Below are 26,468 nucleotides of genomic sequence, written 5' to 3' on the forward strand. Positions count from 1 at the left end.
TTGATAATATGTCACTAACCCACTGATATTTACCTAGCCATTTTCTTGCAGTCAGTGAAATTATCCAAGAGAAAGTATATTTGAATTCAAGGAGACTACAAACCTGTAAAAGGAGTTCTGTATACGCAGTTTTACACTACTTATGAATGCAAGTAAGCTAGATTCACATCCAAAGAAGTTATAATTCATTTTGATAACAGTTCCTCAGACAGAAGTTTAGTATCACATTGTCATGCCAAAAAGAAGTGTTCAGCAGAAGCAAGAAATCCAATCTTTACAGAATTTGACTTTCAGTATGTGATAAACGAATAAAAACTTCAAACTACAGACATCAGATATGTACTTCTGCAAATCAGATCTCTCTCTATATAACAGTATCTCTGTGTACTCATATGATATTGTACCAAATTTAAAAAGTACTAAAAGTTAGCTTCTTAATATTACACAAGTGCAAGTTTATACTTTGCCACTTAATACCACCTCTAAGTGTTAAAACAAACATACTTAAATTAACAGAATCTAAAACTATAACTATATAAAAATTAAAACTTCAATTTAGGTCCTAAAAAGGATCGTATTAGCAGCAACGTGATCCTTAATTGAGGACAGAAAAAGGCAGAAAATCAGATCCGAGCAAAGTTCAAAATATCCATAGGTTAAGCAAAGACCAAATCAAAAACAATCTGATCATTAATATGCTAACATTTTAATATGGAATAAAAAGAAATCTAAAAATATGTTACTTACTTTAGAGATCTGAAAGAATGTGGACTTCTGAATAAACTACAATCAGACCCTTCCCAAGAGAGAATTGTCTAACTTTTCCACTACTTGCAAATCTGGAGTGGAAGATATTTTAGTCCTGGCCAAATATCACTGGAAGAAAATTTGCTCACATGTTTGGCTGTGTTTTACATTCCATCCTGTTGCTCTGGCATACAGACACAGCTAATTTTAATCTGTGACATAAGCAGCCAATTCTACTGCTAAAATGGTTGTGTGCTGACTCTAGAAATGAACTGTCCCACTATAAGATAGAACCAATTCATAATGCATACTAAAATGGCACAACCTGTTTTATCAAAAAATCCAACTGCTTTATTAAAATCTAAGAATATGCAGCACTTCACAGAATTTCAATGTAAATACTATTAGCATAGCTGTTAAGAGCACAAAATAAAAAATTAGAAACAAAAGGACTTCTGTTGTCTTTTCTGAATCCATGTGTAATATCCAACCAAATTTTAAGTCATTTTTTGATAAATGCTAATTTTAATACTAATGGTATTCTAACCATTATTCTACTGACTGGTATATAGAGTTTCTTTCAAAAAGCAAATACATAGATTATAACATAGTTATAATAGTACATATGAATTTTATATAACAATTACATTAACAATTATTAACCTTCCCCAAAAGTTAAGCTACTCTTGGTATTTAAGAAAGATGTATATAAATACCAAGAGCCTTATAAAACAAACAAACAAAAAGAAGTTTCATATATGAGATGTTTTAAGATGATCTTTAGAAATTATGAGCCATCTTTCTTCCGTGTCATTTAAGCTTTGAGTTTTCAAATGCATAAAACAATTTCAGCCCTGTACTGATTACAAAACTGACTACAGAAACACTGAACCACAGCCTGTCTGTTCAACCTATGATACTTTAGAATCTATGCTGGTAACTGTCTGCAGTTTAAAAACCATTAAAACATACATTTGTAAGATTTACTGAATAAAAGTCCAGTAGATGTCTGCTATGTGAGGCATTGTAATCATCATCCATATGGCTGCACAATTTTATTTCTCAAAGCAGAATGTTTCCTTGTTTTTCTAGCACTGCACTCATACTGTTATCATGCTCTAAAAGATGAAGCTCCTATCAGACATTCAACAGCTGCAGATCATAAATTTAGGACTGATACAAATCCAACTGATCACAGGCTTACAGGGTATTTTTTTTCTTTTATGAATTCTGTGGCCTTTAATACTTTATCAGATTGTTTATATACACAAATGGAGTAGTTCTTTTCTGTACAAATGAATTAATTCACTGGTATCTGACAAAAAAAGAAAAATAGTTGTCATAATGAAATATTTATAAACATCTTTAAAATAGCTTTTATATTTAAACTCGTGGATTTATGAAAAATGGGATGAAAACATTTGGATATTGTGTTAACAAAAAAGCTTCTCTTTAATTGAAAATCCATGTCAGTACGAGAGGAAGAAACCTATAAATGTCAGATGCTTTTGAAAGATTCAAGACAGGCACTGTTTAGGTGATCGGGCATTCACATCCAGCAATTTCTTGCAAAACTATTTGTCCATTCTTGGAGATAAGACCACATAAAATTGGATAGAAGACCAAAACAAAAGCAACATTTTAACTGCACTTTAATAGGTTTCCTTTTGGCATATCTGTAATTAACTGATTTCTTAATTTATATGTATATACGTGTATATCTTAACATAGTGCCCAGCTATAGAAAGAGATTGGATTACATGACACTGTAGCTCTTTATAGACAGAACTTCTGTGCTATTTTCCCTGTCTGATTACTCCTCTTGGTCTATATTCCTGATGACTTTTGTCTGTTCTTTTACCTATCAAATATCTGCAAAGTAGAAATTCTAAAAAGAACAAATAAATACCTCAGTTAGTATCTTCTGAAGTTCTCATGAAGCAGGATTGGAGCAAGAGCAACTGTCAGTGAATTCTGTATCATCTGAAGGCAGCTGTCTTCCTATTCAAATGGAAAGAAAGAAAAAGGAAAATTTTTCATGGATTTGGCAAAAGAACTGGGTTTATTCTGAACTGTCCTCCTGAGTACTTTGACCACATCTTACAAGTGACAGACCAAAATTCATGGAACACAAACAAAAAAAACACTGGACACACAACTCCTGTTTGGACTGAAAACAGGATCATCAGCATTGTTTATAGTGTATGGGAAATAAATCTTAGTCTAATATCTATGTGAAAAATAATAAAAAGATTTCTCTTGTAATATTAAGGTTTCATCTACTATTGGAGAGCGTTAGTGTAGTGAGCAATAACTTCAGTTATGGGCCTCTTTGCATCTGCATGACAATGTAGGTCTTCCTTGGAGTCAAGTAATTATGGTGCCAGTCCAAGAAACTTGATGTCCTGTTTCTCACAAAAAGCTTCCAACCTCATTTTTGTATGGATTTTGAAAGTCAGTGGCTGGCAACTTAGTCCTGGAAAGGTAACTAACCAAACGTATTTATCTTCCACATTGACAGGACTCTTCATACCAATACTTGTCCAACTAGAGCAAGAACCAGATACAGGATTTAGAGGCAGAGTTTCAAGTAGTAGGTAATTAGAAACTCCTGTAGCTCCAGATTTATAACACTGTGTTGGGTCTGTCTGAGCTGGAGTCACCTTTTCCCTGCAGCAGCCCGCACAGTGCTGTGCTCTGCACTCGTAGCTGGAACAGCACTGATATCACTCCAGTGTTGTGTCTATTGCTGCGTAGTGCTGGCACAGCATCAGGACTCCTTCCAAGCCCCCAAGAGCCAGCAGGCTGGGGGTGGGCAAGTGATGGGGAGGGGACATTGCCGGGGCAGCTGACCTAAACCAACCAAAGGGATATTCCATAACACCTGATGTCACACTCAGCAATAAAAAGGGAGGGCTCTCGTGGGGGAGGGGGCTGTTCCTCCTGAACAACCACTACGCGTTTGAGGCCCTGCTTCCCAGGACGTGGCCGAACACCGCTCGCTGATGGGAAGTAGAGAATAATTTTTTTCTCTCTCTCTGTGCTTCCGCGCGGACTGATTGTTTCTTTTGTATCTGTTTCTCCTTCCCATTCCCTTTCCCTTTAATTAAACCTTTCTCATCTCAAACCTCGAGTTCTCTGTGTTGTATTTTCTCCCCCTCCTTCTGAGGAGAGGGTGAGTGAGAGAGCGGTTGTGGTGGAGCTTGGCTGCCCACCTGAGTAAAACCACCACAAACACAAACATAATTATTTATTAATTTCAAGAAGTACACAAAAACACTATGAGAAAACAATGAAAAAAGATACATAAATTGGGGTTTGAATATTGTAACATCAAAATATGTCACTTTTTTATATAAACAGTTTACAACTTTAACAAAAATTTCAACAACTGCTCATCCCTCAAAGTAGAAGACAACAAAATGGTGGAGAAGGCAATGACTATCATACATCCATTTAACTAATTCATCCAAATAAAAGCGACATAAAAGTCCACTGGTCCTATATGTATTGCTTTCTCTAGAAGCTAGTAAATGTCAGTAACACTCCTTCTTCAGAAAAAACAAGATACCCTAACCTTATATGCCTAGAATTACATAGGAAGAGGTATCCCTCTCCATACTTATTAATGAAGCTAACTGAGAATAGAAGTACTCTACTGCTGAACAATTGTGATTATATGGAAAACAGCAAATATAGATAAAATTAGATGTGTAAAGATGTACAACAGCAGATAAAACCAAGTTTTGCTGTACAGAATATTAAACAATCCCTTGATAAGGGTTCAGAAAGGTAAAATAATAAAATTATAGCAACTTATGTTAATGATAAAATGGCAGATACTTTGGAAGATTAAAAGTCCTATGCAAATATTACACCTATTGGAATTACCAAATAATAATAAAAAAAAAAACACACAACAAAAAACGACAACCAAACCAAAGCAAGCAAACAAACAAAACCCTACAACTAAATATCTATTAGAATCACTGAATGCAAAACACAACTGAATTATCAAAGAATTAAACTGGGGGATAATTTTATTAACAAATGGTTAAAAGATATAAAAGGTAGTTAGTCACTAGTCATCTCTGGACTGCTGAGAACCAGGGGATAAAAGTCTGTATCTTCTCAATTCTTGTTGTTGTGCATGTTAGTCACTTGTGAGCTTGAGTAATGATGCAATAGAAACATCACATTTTCATAAGAGATTTTTTTTTTTTTGCTTCTACTGACTTTCCACTGCTTTTAGAAAGTATAATATGGTATGAAACAAAAAATGATGGAAATATATTTTTCTAGTGTTCTTCTCCAAAGCATTTTGATTTAGATGTCTTGCTGCTATGCTTTTTAAAAAATTTAAAAGGGATAATACAGCAGGCCATTTTTGGATAGACTGAGACTTTGCCCCTTCCTAAGAATAGGGCTAAATTGTGTATCTCGTAAACGGATGTCATGTAAACCTGAGTAAAACAGTGAGCCAAATCAGGACTTAAACATATAAAAAGAAATAAATATTTAAAAGATAATGTTGCACCTATTCGAGCTATAAAAATAGGGTAATTTTAAATAGTTACTTACACAAGGTGGAAAATATTTCAATGGCAACATTTTGGAATATAAACACAATAAAACTTAAGAGCAGAAAGTGATAAGAACCCAAATACACAAGTCTTTAAAATATATCTGCCTAGACTGTTTCATTACACCAACACATACAAGGAGGTTCAAAACAGCATTGAAACCCAAAATAGATAAGTTTTAATAGACTATGAACAAGTATACTTCTGATATATAAAAATATCCAAATGACTAGGCAAGACAAGATAAAAATAAAAGGACTTATTTATAAGTATCCAACTGGCCAGCATGTCAGTGAACAGCAGGCCCTTGTGTCTGGTTTCAACTAAATTTTTCCATATGTGAACATGAACAGCTGGCTGTGGGTCTGTTCCCAATCATCTTATCAGTGTTTCAATCTTTGCATCAGCTGTTATCTCCCAACTCCTTGCTGCCACACCTCTATCAAGCAGATTCAAACTGTGACAGAGGGACAGTTTTGTTGTTTGTTGGTAGTTTTTGTGGATTTTTTGTTTCATTAGATTGTATCTTCTGCTTGGATTGTATCTTTACATATTTTTGTTAAATAAGTCCTTTATTTCTGGGAGTTTAACTCTGTGTGAGCCTTTAAAGAGGCTAAGGAGTGAGGCAGCAAGTGAAAAACTGCACGTGTATGTTGTGCTTGCTGCTGTACTCCGCGTAAATGAGCCTAACAGGATAAGTGGAATAGATGTAAGATGAGACTAAATATTTATTTATTTTTTTAAAGGAGCAAACGATTAAGCTCAGTATTACAGACCCTTTTCATGAGGCAAGCTGGGGAGTGAAAGACTCATTTTCAGTCTGCAGCTTTTGTGCTGACCAGAAGACATGATGGAGAGATGTTGTTAGTAGTTAGTAGTATCCTAAAGGCAGAAGATGTTGCCAAACTTAATACTGCAGAGAATAAAAAAACCAACACCTTGACTGTCCAAGCAGATTTGGAATTATTCTGTCCTATTTCACAATTTGGAGAATGCTTTTATTGTACCAACTATGAAATTCAGCTACTGTTGGCTTGTAGAAGTTAATTGTTAGCTTTTTCTCAGGAAGAAAAACAGAAATGTGTACTTCGATTTATACAGAACTCTATGCTATTCTACACAGGACAGGGGAGTCAAGCCCATTTTAATGGGTTCATACTTTTGTGCATTGGATTTTTTATTTTGGTGCATGATTCAATATGCAAATTCAGCTCCACCTGCAGACAGTCTGAGACATGTAGAAAAGTGTATTTACAGTTATATTCTGTACATGTATGTCAAATAACTTCTACAACAGAGTCAACAGTACTGGAAATCGTCATAGAAAGAACCATATTTTATGTTCTTTGGTCTGAACTTTTCCTTTTACATCACTTGGCCTTTACTAAAAAGTAAAGCAAAAGCCTCAAGCCCACTAACCTTCCAGAGCAGGATATTCTAGTCTTCTGCCTTGGGATATCTGAACTCTGAAGAATTCAAGTCAAAGGCATGTCTGTCACCTGACTACATCAAACAGAAAGCTGACTGACTGCATCCCAGGAGATGCTGGAGGGAAGGGATGTCATCCAGAGGGACCTTGGAAGAAGGACATGGATTTGTTGGAGTGAGTCCAGAGGAGGGCCATGAGGATGATCAGAGGGCTGGAACACCTCTACTGTGTGCTTGCTGAGGGGGAGGGAGCTGGGGTTGTTCAGCCCAGAGAAGAGAATGCTCTGGTGAGACCTCATTGCTATTCCTTTTATTTCCATTCTTTTTTCTTGTTTCTTTTCCTACTTAGAGATACACCAGATGTATAGCTGACTTTCTATTTTAAAAAGACCCCAATTTTCCTTTATCATCAAACTCTATGTTATTTGCCAGGAATATTTAATACTTCACTATACGTAAGGATACATTATGATTAAATAATTACATCTAATATACTCTATATATTATAATAATTTTATATTAATACATAATACCTACATAATATATTTAATAGTAACATAATAAGATAGCTACATCTAATCTGCATTTGAAATAAATGTGATAGAAAGCCTAGTTTAAATCCTTTGCTTCAGTGCCCACTGCTTTAGCTTGAATAGTTTTCTAGTCAAGTAAAGTACCAGCATACATATTCCCCAAAAGAAAAATAGAAGCATGGGGGAGGAGGGGTGGGGTGGGGAGTTCAGGCACATAAAAGAAAAATGTTTCCTGTTTTGAAAGACTTAGAATAAGCCAAGTGGAGACATGAAAATTACAGTGCTCTGGCCAGGATGCTAACAGGAACCATGGTTTCAGAGCTCATTCCCTGACAAACTCAATGCCAGGAAAGTTTTAGTGGATTGCAATTTTATGTTCTGAGCAAGAGAGTATTGAATTATATCCATAGGAGAAATCTGCACAAGTTTTATTTTTCTAAAAGTGTAATCGTTAATAACAGTAAGAAAAAGGTGAACAACTAGTTAAAGATTTCTAAGAAAAGGTGTAGTGCTAATGTAGTGCTTCTTTGTTAAGCAACCGGAAAATGTGACTGTAGATGGTAATAATTCATATTAGCAAGTATACTGAAAGAAAAAAAAAAAAAAGAGAGAATGAGTAAGACTCTGTCTAGCTAGTATAAATTATATGAAAACATTCTTAATAATTTGTTGAGTCCTAAAGAGAACTTCCTTATTTTGTTTAACAGGGTCAGCTTTCAAATTCTCAGAAGTACTTCCAAAAACATGAACTGAAATTTAAAAGCTAACAAAAGCAAACAGGAAAAGAAAAAAGAATTAAACTTTAGTAGGAATTAACCCAAATGTCTGTCTTAGCTAGTAAGTAAAATATGGTCATTTACCTAACTAAATCTGGCTCCAAGATAAATGGGGATATTTGCATAAACCAATGAGTGAGCACAATAAGCATATACTGAATCTGTATTCTACATTTTATTTAGGAATAACCTAGAAAAAAAAAAAAGTAAATGTTTTCATTTTACATGACTGCCTGTGTTGAAATATTCCAATAAATGTTCAGTTAAAAACAGCAATAATGAAGATTTCAGATGGATAAGAAATTTTCACAAGTTTACATCATCTATTTCTACACATTTTATATTTACACATATTTGATCTGGATAGGCTGGACCGATGGACTGAGGTCAACTGTATGAAGTTCAACAAGGCGAAGTGCCGGTCATGCACCTGGGGCGCAGTAACCCCAAGCAGAACTACAGGCTGGGAGATGAGTGGTTGAAGAGCTGCCAGGCAGAGAAGGACCTGGGAGTGATGGTGGACAGTCGGCTGAATATGAGCCAGCAGTGTGCTCAGGTGGCCAAGAAGGCCAACAGCATCCTGGCTTGTATCAGAAACACTGTGACCAGCAGGGCTAGGGAGGTGATCGTCCCCCTGTACTCGGCTCTGGTGAGGCCGCACCTCAAGTACTGTGTTCAGTTTTGGGCCCCTCGCTACAAGAAGGACATCGAGGTGCTCGAGCGGGTCCAGAGAAGGGCAACAAAGCTGGTGAGGGGCCTGGAGAACAAGTCCTGTGAGGAGCGGCTGAGGGAGCTGGGCTTGTTCAGCCTGGAGAAGAGGAGGCTCAGGGGCGACCTTATTGCTCTCTACAGATACCTTAAAGGAGGCTGTAGCGAGGTGGGGGTTGGCCTGTTCTCCCACGTGCCTGGTGACAGGACGAGGGGGAATGGGCTAAAGTTGCACCAGGGGAGGTGCATTTATCCATACTTTATTTATTTATATTATATTTATTTTATTTAATATTTTATTTATTTATATTTTATATTTATATTTATATTATTATATTTTATTTATTTATATTATTTATCCATACTATTCATTACTTTATCCATATTAATATGGATATTAGGAAGAACTTCTTTACTGAGTGGGTTGTTAGGCATTGGAACAGGCTGCCCAGGGAAGTGGTGGAGTCACCATCCCTGGAGGTCTTTAAAAGACAAACGTTTAGATGTTGAACTTAGTGATATGGTTTAGTGGAGGACTTGTTAGTGTTAGGTCAGAGGTTGGACTCGATGATCTTGAGGTCTCTTTCAACCTAGACAATTCTGTGATTTTGTGATATAAAACAGAACTTTAAAATGTATCTGCTTAAATGTTTCACTTACAGTGAACTCAAAATAAAGCAGAAGTTTATAAATCTTAATTACATTATAAAATATAATTTTATTATTATTATTTAGTAGAGAACCTAAAATCACCCAGATGAGGCAGAATATAAACAGAAGGAAGTTTATAAATAAGTAATTTCCTACCCATTTCTCTTTGCTCAAAGAAAATCCTTGCTTTCAGACCTGATATGTGTCACCTTAATGAGTTTATGAGTTGCAGAAAACTCTTGCTTCCTCCAGAATCAAATTTCCTCCAGAATCAAAGAGGATTCCATTTGATCACTCATGAAATCTGACTTGCAGCTCCCTGGCCTTTGCAGCAATTTCTCATCTTGGTTGTTCCTCTTGAGCTGCAGGCTCCTAAGCCCCTTTGCTATGTTTCTCTCTGCCTTTTTTACTCATTGATAAACTTGCATTTTCTGAAGTCTTCTTTTCTGGACTCTATTTCAATGTCCTTAAGCAATGAACAACCTTCTCTGATTCCATGAGGTCTTTGACTGACTCTGTCACTCTTAATCAATCACAGGAAATAAAACAAAACAGACAGCCTGCCATATACACCTGTATTTAAAAAACATCTTAAGCAGTAGGATGAGATAGTTTCATGAGCAAAAGGACACACTTCTCTTCAACAGCTTGCAGAAGACAAGCCATATTATAATTAAGTGCTCTCTGAAATCAGATGTATTCCCAGTGTTACTGAATGAAATCATTTCTTTCAGACTGTAGGAAAAACTTTTATCCAATACCAATTATTTGTGGGAGTTTTTTGGTAACCATAAAAAAAAAGCCACGTTCTCAAAGCATATTTTTTATTCATTTAAAACTATGCTATAAAAAAGTGAATGATTAATGATTCTACATTTCACAAGTTGTCCTGTTCTGAGGCAGATTACTCTTAATCTTGCACTCAAAATCATACTACACCCTATGACTCACCAAAAGAATGTCAGGAAAAAGATCTTAATGTTTTTAAATTACAAAAATGGGAAGGAGAAAAATGGCAGAATAATAAGCATTTTTAGTGCTATAAAGTAATCCAGTCTAACAAACACACATTAGCTATTATTTTGGAAACGAGAAGTACACAGTGTTTTGTAGCATTTCCATTTTCATTCTGGATGATCCTGCAAGAATCCAACTCCCTCACTTCTGTGTAGCTTATAAAACTTACCAGTTCAAAATCATAATGTACCATATAGGTAGCTTCAATCCACAGAAAAGTGAAAGAAAGAACTCTTCACCTTGAAGGCCTGGGCAATCTTTGGTAAACAAAATGCAGGTATGTTTGAAAGTGTAATTTAAGCGATGACTTCCTGAGATCAATCTGTGGATATTCTGTACTGAACCACAGTTCAGAATGCCAGATTGATGTATTTACTCCAGAATCTCTCAATCATGATGATTGTCCTCATCAGGCAGACAATGGAAGCTCAGCATTTAGCTGAGATGCTCAGGAATTTTTACCCTTCTGAGGGTCTAGGAGGACAAAGAGAAGGCCAATGGAAAAGAAGCAGAAAAAGGAAAAACAACTTTTCTCACCAACCACCGTAATAAGATAGCAATTTGTGCTCTGACCTGTGGAAAAAATTCAAACAGCCTTTAAAGAGCAAGAACAGAACTGTAGAGCAAACTATTTTTAACAATCTGCTTTGAAGATCTGAACTTGTAAAGAAGTAGAGCCTTAGTGCCAAAAGTCAAGTCACAGCTCTTGAACCATCAAATGTTTTTTGAGCTACTGTTCACTATAAGACTGCAAAAATAACAATATTAATGTTAACAATATACCCCAACAATCTGTTGGCCCTACCGAGATTTCAGCTTTGCCAAAATGCAAGCAGAAAAATTAGGCACATGAGAAATGTATTTAATTAGGAACTTGCCATCTGGCATAAGCAAGTAAATTATAAGCGTAGCCCTTTTAATATAGAAGAAGCTATAATCAGCTGGGGAATAGACCATAAGCTATTTCTTGTTTGATTGAAATGCCTAAGTTAGGTGTGGGGATACTGCAATTATCAAGTATTTTGAAGCATTATCCATGAGGCCGAGCTGTGGGTAACCACAACAAGCAGAGTAACTGTTGTAAAACTGTTGACTTAAAATTGATGGATATAAACCAGCAGTTTTGGCAGCCTTTAGGAATCTGACACCGTACTTTTTAAAGTACAGTCAGAACATACTTGGAAAATAAATAGTTCAATTAGTTTAAGCAAGAAATAAAAGCATGCATAACATTCTTTTTGAGTGCTACCCGAAGCAATGTTTATTATAATTAGACATCTAATTCTGACAGGCTATTTTGAAAAAAAAAACAAGAGCCACGTACAGAAACAGTCAACAAAATGCAGTAGGCTTCAGTCAGCTGCTCTCGTTGTGCTGACCAGGAGACTACTGGTTTGATTTTAACAATAAACACCATCAGCAAATGACAAAGTTTCTTCTTTTGTGAACTTGTGATCTGTAATAGTTTGGAATCAATAGCCAAAGAAACTGAAATTATGATTAACATTTTTTCCCCTATTATTTAATCAAAACATTTTACTTTACATTTTTACTCCTCACTCTGCAGCAGCTGTACACAGCTGAAGCAAGAACAGCTGTGTTCTACTTCACACGATCAACTCCTTTACTGTCTGGACAGCTACAGCAGTACTTAAGCATACTGCTCCATTTTCAGCTGGGCAGTCTAGCACCCAGTCCATCAGATCTTAGACAACTATTACAGGACCAAACCTAAAGCCAAGTCACAGATCAGGTCCTCCAGCAGGAAACAACTTCCAGAAATTCACTGACCCTTTCCCAAGATAAAGGTGTCTGACAGCCTCTGACCCACCTTTTATTTTTATTTTGAATATTTCAAAAAAAAAAATAAGCACCAAAATGAGCGTAAAAGTGTGTTGTCCCAGTCAGCTACTGTATAAATAGGATGGACCCTTTTATTCACAGCATAATTACCCGCAGTACACAGTTTAACCATGACTTACAGTCCTCTGTACTGTTTCTAGCATTTTCTATGGAAGTATTCTTGATGTTTCCTGGAATATTGATTGGAAGAGGCCTTAAAGGATGACCATTAATATATGAGTAGTTAGTTCCAAGCCTTTCAGATTTTCAGAATGGGCATATACCTTTGGGTCTCTTTTTCTTTAATTATGGTTGTTCAATTTATAATTGACCAATTTTACCTGCCTCAGAGGATCCTTAAAATTTGATTCTGGGCTGGGCAAAAACATCAAGAGCTGACCAATTAATTTTTATGTTCTTAAACAAGCTTGAGTAGATGCTTAATGTTCTTCTTTTTTCTTATTAATTGCTTGATGTGCTTGGATTTTAAGCTTTTCCTAAAATTCGTGGATATATGGGTTCACTAATAATAGCTAGTAGTTTTTATTTATTATACAATTTAATACTCCTTGGCTGCCTTACATATAGTAGCCCCCTCCCCCCCCCCCAAAAAAAAAAAAAAAAAAGAAGCTGCATTTTAAAAACAGACATAAAATCTAACACATACCTGGGTGTATGTGAATATATAAACCCCCAGATTTGCCCACAGGTCTCTGGTGACTGCTACAGGATGGAACAAACAAGAAGGATTATTTTTTTATGTTGCTGAAGTAGTTCAGGCAGAAAAGATCTGGTCACTATACTTGGAATTTCTCTGGAAAATTGTATAGGGGGAGAAGCACCATTTTAGATACTTATGCTGTCCTTAAATTTTTAACATTTAATCAAGGAGGGATTGGTACTTTAACACCTGGGGCTTGAACAGAAATTGCCTCCTACTGTGTTGATTTTCATGATGAGGTTCCTGAACATGGTTACTGAAGATTCACGCAGCCATGCTCATCCTGTAGCCACATGGATGGCCAAGAGACTACAAAAAAGTGAAGACAATGACACATCTCTATGTTACATACTCAGAAACTGTATGGAAGCAGCTGAATGAAAATGTGTTTGGACTGTTGCTGGGGAAAAGTGTTGGGAAAATGATGGGGAAGGAAGGTAGCAACAATGCTTCACATGAAGACTGCATACGAAGAGATCAGGACAAGAGCAGATGGTAAAATTCCAAAGGGAAGCTTTACCATATTCTGAGATCAGCCAAAAGAGACCTTGAAGAAAGAAGGAGGAGCATTCTAACAAAACTGTTTTAATAACGACTCTGGCAGATACCTCTTCTGGCAGATACCTCTTCTGGCAGATACCTCTTCTGCCTCTGTGATACCTCTTCTGCTCTTGATGCATAGGATGTAGGTTACAGGATAAAGGAGAGTGACCTCTAAGACTAGTAAGACTACCTAAGTGAGCAAAAAATCTGTACGCAATGAATGTTTTCCTATAACACGCTCCCTGACATGATACAGGAAACCAGTACACCCATTAAATCATACAACATAACCTCTACAGGAGAGGCCAAAAGATAAATGAGCATTCAGGAGATCCTTCTGTATTTAGTTGTATCTTTACACTTAAGGAGGATTTTATAACCCACTTATTAAAAGGATTTTGCATCCCTACCTTGTCTTTCATTGCAAAAGAATAGTTTTAATACACATCTCATTGTCAGTCAGTGGTTTACTGGCTAGTGCCAGCTGTCTTCTCTTCGTGAAACTGGTGGTGGTGATAGTGTTACTTCACCCACATTCAATTAATAAGAGATAACTATGTGGGCAATCTTAGGAAGATACTTGTTTAATCCTCAAACCATGGCTTAGAATGGACAAGTCACAAAAGGAATGGGAATATACAGTTTAAATAGGCTACTCTTACCAGAATCATGTCCTTAAGCATAGCAACAAATGGGTTGAGTATGCTCTCTGGGCCCATTTCTGCCAATTTTTCTGGTTCCAAGAAATGAACTGGTTTAAACAGTTCTTGATTCTTATTTTACTAAATGCCCAAATGGTAGTTTGTATCTTCAGTGTTACTAATTTCATTGATTTACACAGAAGTATTACTCTCTAGTGACTTAAAATTCTTAGGAGTCTATCTGCTGGTGGTTCTTTTGCTTTTTTTTCCCCCCCAAATCTCTAGCCTGCTTTGAGAGTCTTCCTCAAAGCTGACCTCTTACAATCACGACCTCTCTCCTTCCTTCCTGTGTTGAACACTATGATATTTTTGAATGTTGCTCACATCTACCAACTGACTCTACAGAGCACTAATTCAAGTTTCCTAGGTTCATATATTTAATCCCCAGTCCATGTTGTCTGAGCTAACATCAAGCAGAATGGAAGCAGACGAGTGTTATTCCTCTTTGGGTTCTCAGCAAGCAAGAAGGGAAAAGGAAAATTAAAAGCAGAGAAATCTGTACCAACTGATCCCAGCAGCATTGCCAGTTGGTGTTTGTTTTGTGATACTGAGATCTGTCTCAGCATCCACTGGTCTATGATTGCTATGCTCCTTGAAGCATCAGTATACAATCCAGCATACTTTCTTTGTGTGGAGCTTAGATAGTTTAAGGGTGGGAACAGACAGCAGTCATCAGAACTTATTGCCTTTTGCTAGAACTCCCTCAGCAAACTGAGGTCTGTATGCTTCACTTATCTATCCCCTACAAAAGCTTGAATTTTCCTGATACATCAAGTGCTGTGGCACAGCAATTCTAATTGAGTTCAGTTTTATTTTTCTTTCTTACTTTTATCTATACACTTTAATCATACAGACATGGATCGGGGTACACAGGTATAGATGAAATGTTCTGCACTAAACATTGTAAATTGACCTTGTAAAATGGGCTTTAAAGAAACATACAATCAACTTCTGATTAGTTAAGTTATATATTTTTTTTGTTTCAATAAAGAGAGTGAAATAAAATATCTAATTTATATGATCACCTTCTAAAATTCGAAGTATTCTGTTAGAAAACAAACAAAAAATCCACCAAGTCTATCCATACTGCATGTAGTTACTTTACACTCTAGTACAGACCACAGATCACGTCCAAAATTTTAACCAGTTTTAACATGCAAAGATGTATTAAATAATCTTAAAACTAATTAGAAAGCATTAGTTGTTACACTGTATTATTACAGATTTTACTTAAAGTGGTAAACTGTTTTCTCAAGCCACAGTCTTGCAGAGGCATACACATGAATAAGACTAGACATTTTTTTGTACTTCCTAGACTACAGTGGGATCAATGGCAAACATTAGTGTAAGGATAAACTTTAATTTTCATGTAACTGTAATACATTTAATTATCTGGTCTTGTTTGGTCCCTATCTGGCAAGCCAAAAGATAATCAAATATATTAATATGGTTTCACAGGTTACATCAGTGTTTTTTGTTCACTATTACTATTTCTACTTGTGGCATGTTCTTTAAGTACCTTAGACAGATTTTATTCTTTTCAAGTGCTCATCAAAATTTGCAACAATGATTTGCTTATGATCTATACATTCTCTATAGCTATCTATGCTCTGAATCTTTCCCTTACACTAGCAAAGATGAGAAGGTAATTTTCTTTTGTTAATTATTTTATGACTTAACAAAAAATATGGAGGAAATATGTCAACCTAATTCGTCTTTAATTATAGTATGGGTGTATAAGTAAAAAATCAATGTAATTAATAGAAAACATTTTGGCTATATACATTGTTAAATTGCTTATTAGGAAATAAATATGAAAAAAAAAAACACACAGATTTATAATCCCATTTCATAATCCCATGCTTAGTAAACAGTAAAATTAATACAGTTATACTTGTCTATGAAAATATGATAGCTACCTTAAACTTTTTTTTTTTTTTTTCAAAAACTTTTATTGGAAGTACCACATTAAATTAACTGAATGTTCAGTGTAAACCCAGGGAATAGATCCAGCAGAGGGCAAAGGACCCAATTAGCAAGATGAGCTAAAATATTGCAAGACAAACAGATGGACACATATGGCAGCTAGCAGTGTGTCAATTTCTTATGAACTAAAGTTATAAAAAAAGCAGGTTATACTTATGTTGCATTCCCAGAAGATAACTAAGCATAAATAACATTGAAACATTCTTTTTTCTTTAGTGAAATAGTAATTTTCATGGTAATGGTAATTTTCATGGACCAATACAATGAAAGTTCTATTTCAATTCCTCAGAGCCAGTAATTATTTTAAACTCTGAGTTACATATCGAATTTATTTGGTCCAGAAGATACACTACTGATAACTTGCTATTACTGTAAGATGCTTCTCTGTATTCAGCAGACTGCAAAACAGCATCTGTAACAATGTCATGTATTAACAAATCTCACACCTCATTCCCAAATCAATTACAGTCACTAGAGTTCTTGCTTTCACCCGCTGTAGTAAGCATCCAAAGAGGATACTTATGAAAATACATTAAATTCCCCAAATTAGTGTCTTCCTGAATGTGAATAGTGTAGAGTTTTTAGGAACTTGTTTCCCATTGATTTCAGAAATGTGGGGTAAGATCCAACACAGTTACCACAGGAAGGGGTGACCTGGCTTTGGAAATAATCAATAGCATACCAAATTGTATGTTTACTTACTATATTGAAACTAACACTCAGTCTTAAGAGAAAACACAGAGAATAAATTTAAGGCAGAATGTTTGCAGTCATTAGAAAACCATGACTTATACAAAACTGCTAAGGTAACTCGCTTTAATAGCTCATTAGAGTTACTACAATGCTAATAAGAAAATCTTAAAGTGCAATTTTGTTAGTGAAATTACCAAAAGTCTATCTGCTCCATTTGTGTTAGTCTGGGTTCATAATCAAAAGCAATAACCTTTTGTATAAACTATGTAAAAATCTAAATGTTTGGCTTAAGACACTGAATAATTAATAATTAAATATTTTATAAGGAAGGAAACATAGGAAGCTACTGAAAATTTACACTAAAAAACTCCAAAATAAAAGCATTATAAACTAGCATGCTTTGAAACATTTCAAAGCAGTTAAAGTTGAAAAGTTTCATAAACTATTAAAACCATAGCAATGCAGAGAATTTGGCTGCTGTAGACCATTGGCTGAATGTCTTCCATTTTCTTTACAGAACTTATGAAGTCAAGATGAAAGCAGAAAAGGATTTTACGACTGAAGTAGTCACAGAATCACACTGAGAGCTCTAAAGCAACAGAAAGGGCTGAAACAGAGAGAGCTGTGTGTATTCCGTGTGCTCCACCTGGAAAGATGAACTGCAGTTAACCTATAAAGTAGAAGCAGGTAACAATAGAAGTCCCAGCCAAGTTTAGGGTAAAAAATGAAGTCCTACTGTACCACATCAATCAATCCTTCTGCCAGACTTCTTTCACTGCCTTAAGAGCAATGGCAAAGATGTTACTGATCCATGAAATAAACTGTATCATACCAGGACCCTATATAGCTACAATATGACATTATTTTTTTTAAACAACCAGAAAAAAACAGTCTACTCAAAAGGTACTTTAGTTCCTATAAAAACATTTTTTAATGGTGAGTCCACTGAAGTTTTCTAAATTGTAAATAGCACATTCTATAAACATTTATATACATAGTCTATAACTAAAATTTTACTTTCTCTCTTAAAATGTTTTGATGAATAGCTATTGAACTTAATTTGAGATAAAATTTGCTCACATCGTATTAACTTTTCAATTGCTTCGACTAATTAATAAATAGGCACAAAATTTAGCATTAAACCAAAATACCGTTATTGACCATGCATATATCACTGAAGTAGATGAATTTAAAGCTGTTTACCATATGGCTTAATTCAAGAGGCAAAAATATATTCTCTTTTCATCAAACCCTCATCTGTGAAACTCTAGTTCAGTGTGAATTCTCCTATCAGCAGTCTTAAGCACAGCACATTTTAGATAGGCAAAGAAACAAATCTTGTCACCATTTTTTTTTTAATTTAATTTTATTTTTTTACCCTCACCCAATATCTTTTCTGGCTTCTCAGTTGAAAGGGCAGTCATACTCTTGACCTTTTCTGTATCCTGATGTTCTTTGTTAGTTGTATTTCTGAATGATTGTAGCTTTCACAAAACCAAGGGGAAAAAAATCTCCTTACCAGTAATGGTGTTCTTCTCTGGGATAATTCACAAATGCATTTTAACAAAAGGTGTATTTATCCTTGTCACAAAAGACTGAAGTCCCTTGTGATGTCCACTGCAGGAACACTCTAACCTCTGACTCACTAACATTGCATGAGACAGAACATACCCACTACCTTTTCTGCATCACTGCCATCTTCAATCAATTCCTTTCAGGTGCAGAGACTTCTGTGGAAAAGACTCATAAAAAAAAGGCAAGTGGGAGACCAATGTATGAACAGAGTACAAAAGATTTTCTTTGAAGGGCTCACATATGTCTTCTAACAACGGATGACGGTATGCACTACCCAACCATCAATTAAGCAGTGGGGGTTTGAAAAGTTCCTTCATGATAGTGATTGTAGATGTTGGCAATGACACAGTGCCTGATACGTGACTGCACAGCAAGATGTTTGAGGACAGATGTAAAGAACATGGCTACTGGGGTCCCTCAAGTGCTGGTAAAATGGTGGTATCGTAACTATCATATCTAAAACACAGCAACATGCATGTTAGGACACACTACTATGATAAAATAGCAGAACCTGCTTCCCACAGTGGAAACCAGTACCTAGGACACTTTCCACAAGGCTCACACGTGCAATGGTGAAGTAAGAACAAGCTTTTTGATGTTGAGTAACAATACAGAGGTAGCTCTAGAAGCATGAGACCAAGAACACCAGGAGATGAATCTTCTAGACTGGTTTAACGGAATTTTGATCCAACCTCTAGACAGCACCAGGGAAATATGCTGAGGGATTTTCTGTCATCTAAATAGACATGTTCTACATTTCTGTAACCTGGATTCTACAGTATTATCACCCAGCATCAGAACGTCCTTCTCAAATTATTCCGTTGATCCTAATTCTTACTCCTTTCAAAACTCATCAAAAATCATCAGACTTCCAACCCCTTGAATTACCTTTTTTCCATGTCACTTCTGTGATAGTACAACTCAAAGTGTGTTATGCGAGACCTGTGTTATGCACTGCAAAAAATTTAGCATATATGTTCCTCCTCTTTGTTTTTTACATTTTAGCCATCTGTTTCTCCTTTCAGGTACCCTTCTAATTGTCCCATGGCTGCTTTGTTTCTTAACCTTCTGCTTATGGAATCTCTTCAAAGCTTTTTGGAAATTTGAAGAACCTATAATCAATGAGATCATTTTTACTGATGTAATTTTCTATGTGCAGGGAAACATGATGATCATACATCTGGAATGAAATTTAAAACGGAATTGTTCAAAAGGTCAATCTAAAGTTTGAAAGCAAAAACATCTGGATGGATGTACAATCATTTGTTTTATCATGTTCTTTTCATGGCTTCTTTGCCTTTGTGATACATACTTCAGAAATCTAAGAATCTGATTTATCTTATTTCTTTAAAGATTTTTAACTTCTAACAGTACAACAACAAAAACCTATGTCAAAAAGGTGTGTCTAAAACTTTTAAGATGCATCAAAGAACTGAAATTACATGACAATGCTGAAGACTGACAGAATGTAACAAAGCTTTTATTTTAGCATCCAATTTTCTGAGAATTAAAGAACAAGTATCAATGTGGTAGCAGTATTGAAAGGAATGTTGAAAACTGTCAACTTTTGATAGGAAGATTATTTTTGTAGAGCCAAAAGCTAGTCAAACATCCCTAAATCAAAGGAGAGCAAATCAACAGCTTAAATGTTCACAGCTACATAAATTAGGTACACACTAAAATACGCACAGAGGACTTTCGTGTTAGACTTGCATTAAGAGTTAGCTTGTTGCTTACAGAAATGCAAAGATGCTATAATATTAATCAAAATTGCACAGAATTTGGATTGTATGAGATAGCTTCTATCATCAGTGTAAAAGAACATGCTGGCTTAGTTAGGTAGAGTTAATTTACATTTCATCAGACAGTGGAAGGAATTCTGAAACCTACTGTGGCAACCTATGTATAGCACAGGTCGATCTTTTAGCAAGTAGCCTTGTGGATGATCTCCCTGGCTTCAGACACTTAAGATAAAGGACTATAGCTATCTAAACATCTAATTATGTAACATAACTTTGTTTCAAGGGAAAACAAATGAAAGACAAAAGAAAAGCTTTATCAGGATCCTAGGTAGATCTATTAGGAATGAGAGTACTCTCATAATTGTTTAGAAGTCCTGATATATGAAAGTGGAAGGAAATTAAAAAGCTCTATTTCTGGATATAAAACAGTGACTAAACAAACATTCCTGAAAAGAGATCTTATGTTTCACCAAGGAAATAAATGGTATATAAAACTGTAGGTTCCTACTTATGCTGACTATACCATATAAGGAATTTTTCTTATCTTTCAGTGTATATTCTTTCTCATGATGCTTTTCACCTACTGTTCAGAATTTTCTTATACCTATGATGATTACTCACTGTACATTTCTTTTAAATGGGATGCCTCACATTCACACTGTGTGCACACTTTGTGTTAGTGTCTGCACACTGATGTGGGTGTTGAAAGCACTATGCCTGGATGTCTTTTGCATCTGCAGAAATATGTGTCACCTTACCTTCTGCTATAAAATGCAAGAACAAAATGGTGGTGAGTATCATAGGATTCCAGATTCCTTTGAAGCCTAGGTCTTGTAATAGGATTGAGTCCTCCAGAATAGGTAAAGGAAGGCTAGTGAATGTACATGTAAGCAATACATACATATAGAGGAATTTTCTCTACTTCTTTCTCCTAGGTACTTTTCAGATGAACAATCACAGTATCAGCTCTGCCATAGTAAGTGGAAGTTGATTTTAAAACTTTCTGAGGAAATCTGCTCTGCCAAACAAATGCAGCTTGCCTATGCAGCAACAAACTAGTTAATAAAAATCTGAATGGCATTAATGCTAGCTACCTTACAAATACTTCAGATTAGTATATACATGTATATATAATTCTGATTATGTGATTTGAACACCAGTAGAAAACACTCAGATTCAAATGGACAGAATCACTTCAGAAGTTTTGAGCTAACTCAACAACTTGGACAGTCTCTGAACAGACATGGTGGTGCTTTTTTGATTTCCTGATTACAAAAACTGATGTGGAAAATCACTGAAATGGTCAAATAATCCTTTTTTTTTTTTTTTTTTTTTTTTTTTTTGTAAAAGTCAGACACCTACTGAGTTTTACCAAACAAAAACCAAAAATGACAAGAACATATATACAGAGAAAAAAACAAAACAAAACAAAACAAAAAATTAATATCCTTATTCCAATTCCATCCTGGTATTTCAATGCAGCTCTGGAACTGTGAAAATGTCCTGAGAAAACCCTGGGAAAACTACTGAATACAAAGGATGATGCATAAGAAGGCTTACGTACCTCTAACTAACCCTGACACAGATGATAACTGTAGCTAAAACAAAGGCCTGTGATATCTAGAAATTGTAAAGGTTCTAATTGGAATATAATTAATAATAGTTACCTTAAATCCAAATGAGTACTAAAAATACTGCAAACAGTAGTGTAAAGTGTACTGCAAAAAGTATATTAAAAAACTGGAATCATAGTAAGCGTGCAACTATTCTGTAATACTGTGATGACACAGCCAGACACAATGCATAAATATTTTATATAAATACGTGAACAAACCACCAAAGGGACAAAAGATGCATGTAGATGCATGCAGTAGACCTCCAAGTAACAACAAACTGCCAAAGAACAAAATAAGCACAAGATGTGAGCAAAAGAGAGGACTGCAAATAGGCGGAAAACCCTGTTCAAATACACAAAAAGGATGGCTGAAAAGACAAAAGAAAATCGGTTAAGCAGTATCAGGAGTAGGCAAGATACCTGCTGCCCCCTCTTCTGGGAAGAGAGACAAAGAAGATAAAAACATGAAGAGGAAAGACAGAAAAAAGGACAAACCTCCATCAGTTTTGTCTTCTCTCATCAAAGAGCTCTCAAATCTGATGATCTTGATCTCAATGACTAAATCCAAAAACCTAAGTCATCAGAGGTAATTGTATGGCATCATCTCTGTGATTGTATATACTCACAGCTAACCTGAAATATGATTGTTAAAGATTCATATTTTCATGTATATATGTAGTGATAATGATGTATTAACAATTAGCACAAATTGTGCCGTTAATGAATTCAGCAGTCTTCTTTTAAAATTTAAAACCAGCTTGATTTGTCAGTCTGCTAAATATTCCTCTTGTTACAGTAATCTATGTGCTGAATTTATATATGTATTTGTGTACTTGTATCTACATCTGTGTATACCTATGATAATATACACACAAACACACATTCAGCTATAGCAATAAGGGCAAATTCTCAGAGGTATACAAAATTAATAAGTATGAATCTTAAGTATTCTTACAAAGTTCCAGTTGGACATGGGATTCCTGATAGCTGGAAAAATGTAAGCAATTGTTTATGCAACTGTAACTATAGTGTCATTCTATTCACTCTTTTTCTGTTTTACATAGCTGTCACAACTCATGAAGTAGGTCCTGAATGGGATTGCAAAAGTAAGGGTTATAGAACACCAAACTTGATTTGCCATTCATCACAATTCCAGGAGGCATGTGCTCAGGGCAAGTAAAGCTCAGGCTTTGCAAAACCCAACATCTTCAACTACAAAAAACGGTGGAGAAAGAACAGAGAAAAATGAAGCAGAACAGAAAGGCAGTCAACAGCCTATCTTTTTGTTGTAGATTGTGCCAGTCTATCTCTTAATAAAAGAACTTTGTAAGTGGACAGAGATTAAGCTACCATAATAGAATACCAAAAGATCTATACCAATAAAACATTTGCATACAAATAGTTGGTCAAGGTGGCTTGATGATAAGCAGGTGTACTGGTTTTGGTTGGGATAGAGTTAATTTCTTCACCGCTGCTTGCATGCTATGTTTTGGATTTGTGACCAAAACAGTGTTGATAATGTATCAACGTGTTAGCTATTGCTGAACAGCATCAGCCTTCTCTTACCTGAGCCCAGCTAACCAAAGGACTATCCCATACCATACAACATTATGCTCAGCAATAAAAGCTCAGGGGAAAGAGAAGGGCAGAAGAAGAGTATTCAGAGTAATAACATTTGTCTTCATAAGTAACTGCCACAAATGACAAAGCCCTGATTTTCTTGAAAATTGTTAAACATTCACCTCCAAACAGGAATTAGTGAATTAATTCCTTATTTTGCTTTGCTTGTTTGTATAGCTCTTATTTTGCCTATTAAGCCATCTTTAATTCAACCCACGAGTTTTCACACTTCTATCCTTTCAATTCTCTTCACCATCACATTGCCTGGTAGGTAGCAGGGGAGACAGAGAGTGGCTGTGTGGTGCTTAGCTGCCTACCAGGAGTAATCCCCAACGAGGGGAAAAACAGCAACTCCTGGATGTGAGGGGCACTCTGGACTATTAGAGAGACATGATTTTCTTTTTTGTAACAGCAGCAGTACACATCAGTCCTACATATGATTTGCCTTTCCAAATGAAAGGAATGAAGAACAAAAGGATAAGGCATAAAAGCCATCTGAAAGCCAGCCGCACAACCTCAAGAAACATCTACCTGCATTTCTATATTTTGGTAACTTTTCCAGAATCAGTTCTCCCTCTGAGCACAGTCTCCAGGCCCAGGGACTGGAGTTGGCACACCTGGCACTTCAGGATAGGGTGAAGGAGATTTCTGTTTTAGCAAAGAGGAATGCCACCCTACTGCTGTACTCAATGCCCCAGTTTTTTATTCCAGAAGACACACAAAATACCTGAACTTATTCATTTATTTCAGGTGGTCTACAAAGATATAATTGGCTGTTTTACCAGTGCTTTTCAGGAAGCAGGCAGAAAACTATCCTTCCCTTCTTTTTTCTTCCTTCACTATCAGTTTCAGGGAAAAAAAAAAAGAAAAAAGAAAAAAAAAACAAAAAACTAAAATTGACCTCTGTCATCATTCTCAGGATCATAGGTTGTCATTTAGCCACCATCTGCCATGCAGTCCTAGTGAAAGCATTGTCAGAGTTATCTTATTTATTATACATGTGAACTACACTGGAATGATGCCAGCCTAGACGTCCACACAGAAAACTGCAGCTCTTGTTCCTCTCTTTAGGTCCTTCAGGGTGCCAAGCCTAAGAATCAGAGTCCAGGTATTCAGGACTGAAATGTTTGGTATTTTTGGTTCCACTGACGTTTCTGATGTTTCAGACCATGGCTTGGGAATACACAATCCCTATATATAGTCCATCTAGATACTCAGCAAATCACTTTGGACTGACTTACAATTTAACTTCCAGGGGATGGTATAAAAGTTACTGACTGAAGGAAGATTCTTTGACCAAACTTCAGGCCCAGGGCAAGAAGGAAAGAAAGCCTGGGCCTCACTTCCTTTGCTGTTTTTATAGGGACTTCCTGGAGTAAGAAGGTAGTGAAAACATGCCATGATTATTATTATTATATGTATTATTTCACGGCAATGAGAAGGCACATGAAATACCGATGATGATTCTGCACAGCACACATGCTAAGAATTTACACACGTTGAAGAAGGAAGGTGTACAAATTCCTAGAAAATAAATCCATCTAAAACTGTCACATACAAAGGCATGCCATTTACCTTTGCAAATTCTTGAAACATGCATTGCTAGATTGCAGCGTAATATTCCTGAGGAATATCACTAAAAGCTCAATGTTTACTGTCCTTGTATTCTTTCCTACACATTTGGTGTGAGTGACTGTTAAGAAACAGACGAGATGGAGCTGGAGTATTTCCAAAGTTTATCATAAATACAGCACTGGAGATATTTTAGTAGCATCCCACACACCTTTCATGTTAAGGTGAACAAAGGCATAATTCATTTCTACCTGCAAGAGTTCTAGACTGAGCTGTTGTCCCTGTATTGGCCTCACCAATTAGCTGTCAGCTCTGGAGCAGGGCATGCATGGCACCCATCACAACATAGATTAATGTTCTGAGGCTGATCAGGGTGTCTTGGGAATAGCAAAGAATGCTACCCTGTCTATGTTGGAAGGAATCCAGGCCATTAAAAGAAGTCCCATGCACGCAATGCACATTCACCTGACAAAAACCAGTCAGGGAATCCACAAGTCTCCCTTGGCAGTCCACAAACCTCTGTAAAGAGCTATACACTGCAGATGCCACAGTTATATGCATTATGTGGAGACAGCCATGTAAGTGGACCCAACCTACTACTCCAGTGCAGATGGTAAGTCCCCCTGAACATATATCCCTATAAGCTTGGTTGTTTAAAATACGATTTGTGGACATGCTCTCTAGAGTTGACTATGACAAGGCCCACATTTAACTTGCTTAGGTCAAAGTCACTCCTCAGGTACAAGCTGGGGGTTGGCACGCTCCAAAGAAAAGTACAGCATGATCACAGATGCCAAATCACAATAGTTCTGTTACCTCACGATGCTGCAACACATAAGACAGGATGACCCTAAATAAACTCTCTGGGATCAGAGCTTCACCGGTGGTGACAGTAACAGTAATATCATGTCTGGGCAATTACTGCAAACCAATGGTTTGCACAGACACTGTCACGAAGCATTTGAGAGGTAAACAGGTCAAGAACAAAGACGACTAAATTGTGAAAGTCCCAAGGGCTCTGAAGCAGTTGCTACACTGTGGTCTACAGTTATATGCAACTTACATGCAACTTAATTTTCCAAAGTCTCAGGCTTGTAAAAAAACACATATATAAGTCAGTCTTAACTAGTCATCAGGTGTAGTCAATGGAGATTTCTCTCTGAAGTCTTTTTCTGATTATATTACAGTGTCAGATTCCTTGTCACTTATTGTTATACCCAAGTATTTTATTCTTTGCTGGACAAGGATACATTATGAACAGACTGCCTTGAGAGTGAAACTGTCTCATACTAATCCACAGTCTGGCTGTTCGGGATTTCTCTTGGAAGAATAAGTTGTAGGCTGCAATAGACAGTAAATGTCTGAATCTGGTCTCCCACTTCCCCAACCATTTCTTGTAGCTTATGATCAAAAAG

The 26,468-nt window shown here is 36.1% G+C and overlaps 1 protein-coding gene across 6 annotated transcripts in view; it reads right to left on the reverse strand.

Annotated features, from left to right (window-relative positions):
• The window catches only part of SGCG (sarcoglycan gamma), a 141,620-nt gene that overhangs the window by 93,760 nt on the left and 21,392 nt on the right, over positions 1 to 26,468 (reverse strand). For 2 of the 6 annotated variants that reach the window (XM_038175207.2, XM_038175198.2), the window contains exon 2: positions 2,657 to 2,748. The gene's annotated coding sequence lies outside the window, so the exon portion shown is untranslated. Of the gene's footprint in view, positions 1 to 747; positions 907 to 2,656; positions 2,749 to 26,468 lie in introns of those variants that run through there. The other 4 variants (XM_038175214.2, XM_038175195.2, XM_038175208.2 and 1 more) reach the window with 3 other exon arrangements.

This window comes from Anas platyrhynchos, chromosome 1, assembly GCF_047663525.1.
Source record: "Anas platyrhynchos isolate ZD024472 breed Pekin duck chromosome 1, IASCAAS_PekinDuck_T2T, whole genome shotgun sequence".
NCBI classification, from domain to species: domain Eukaryota; kingdom Metazoa; phylum Chordata; class Aves; order Anseriformes; family Anatidae; genus Anas; species Anas platyrhynchos.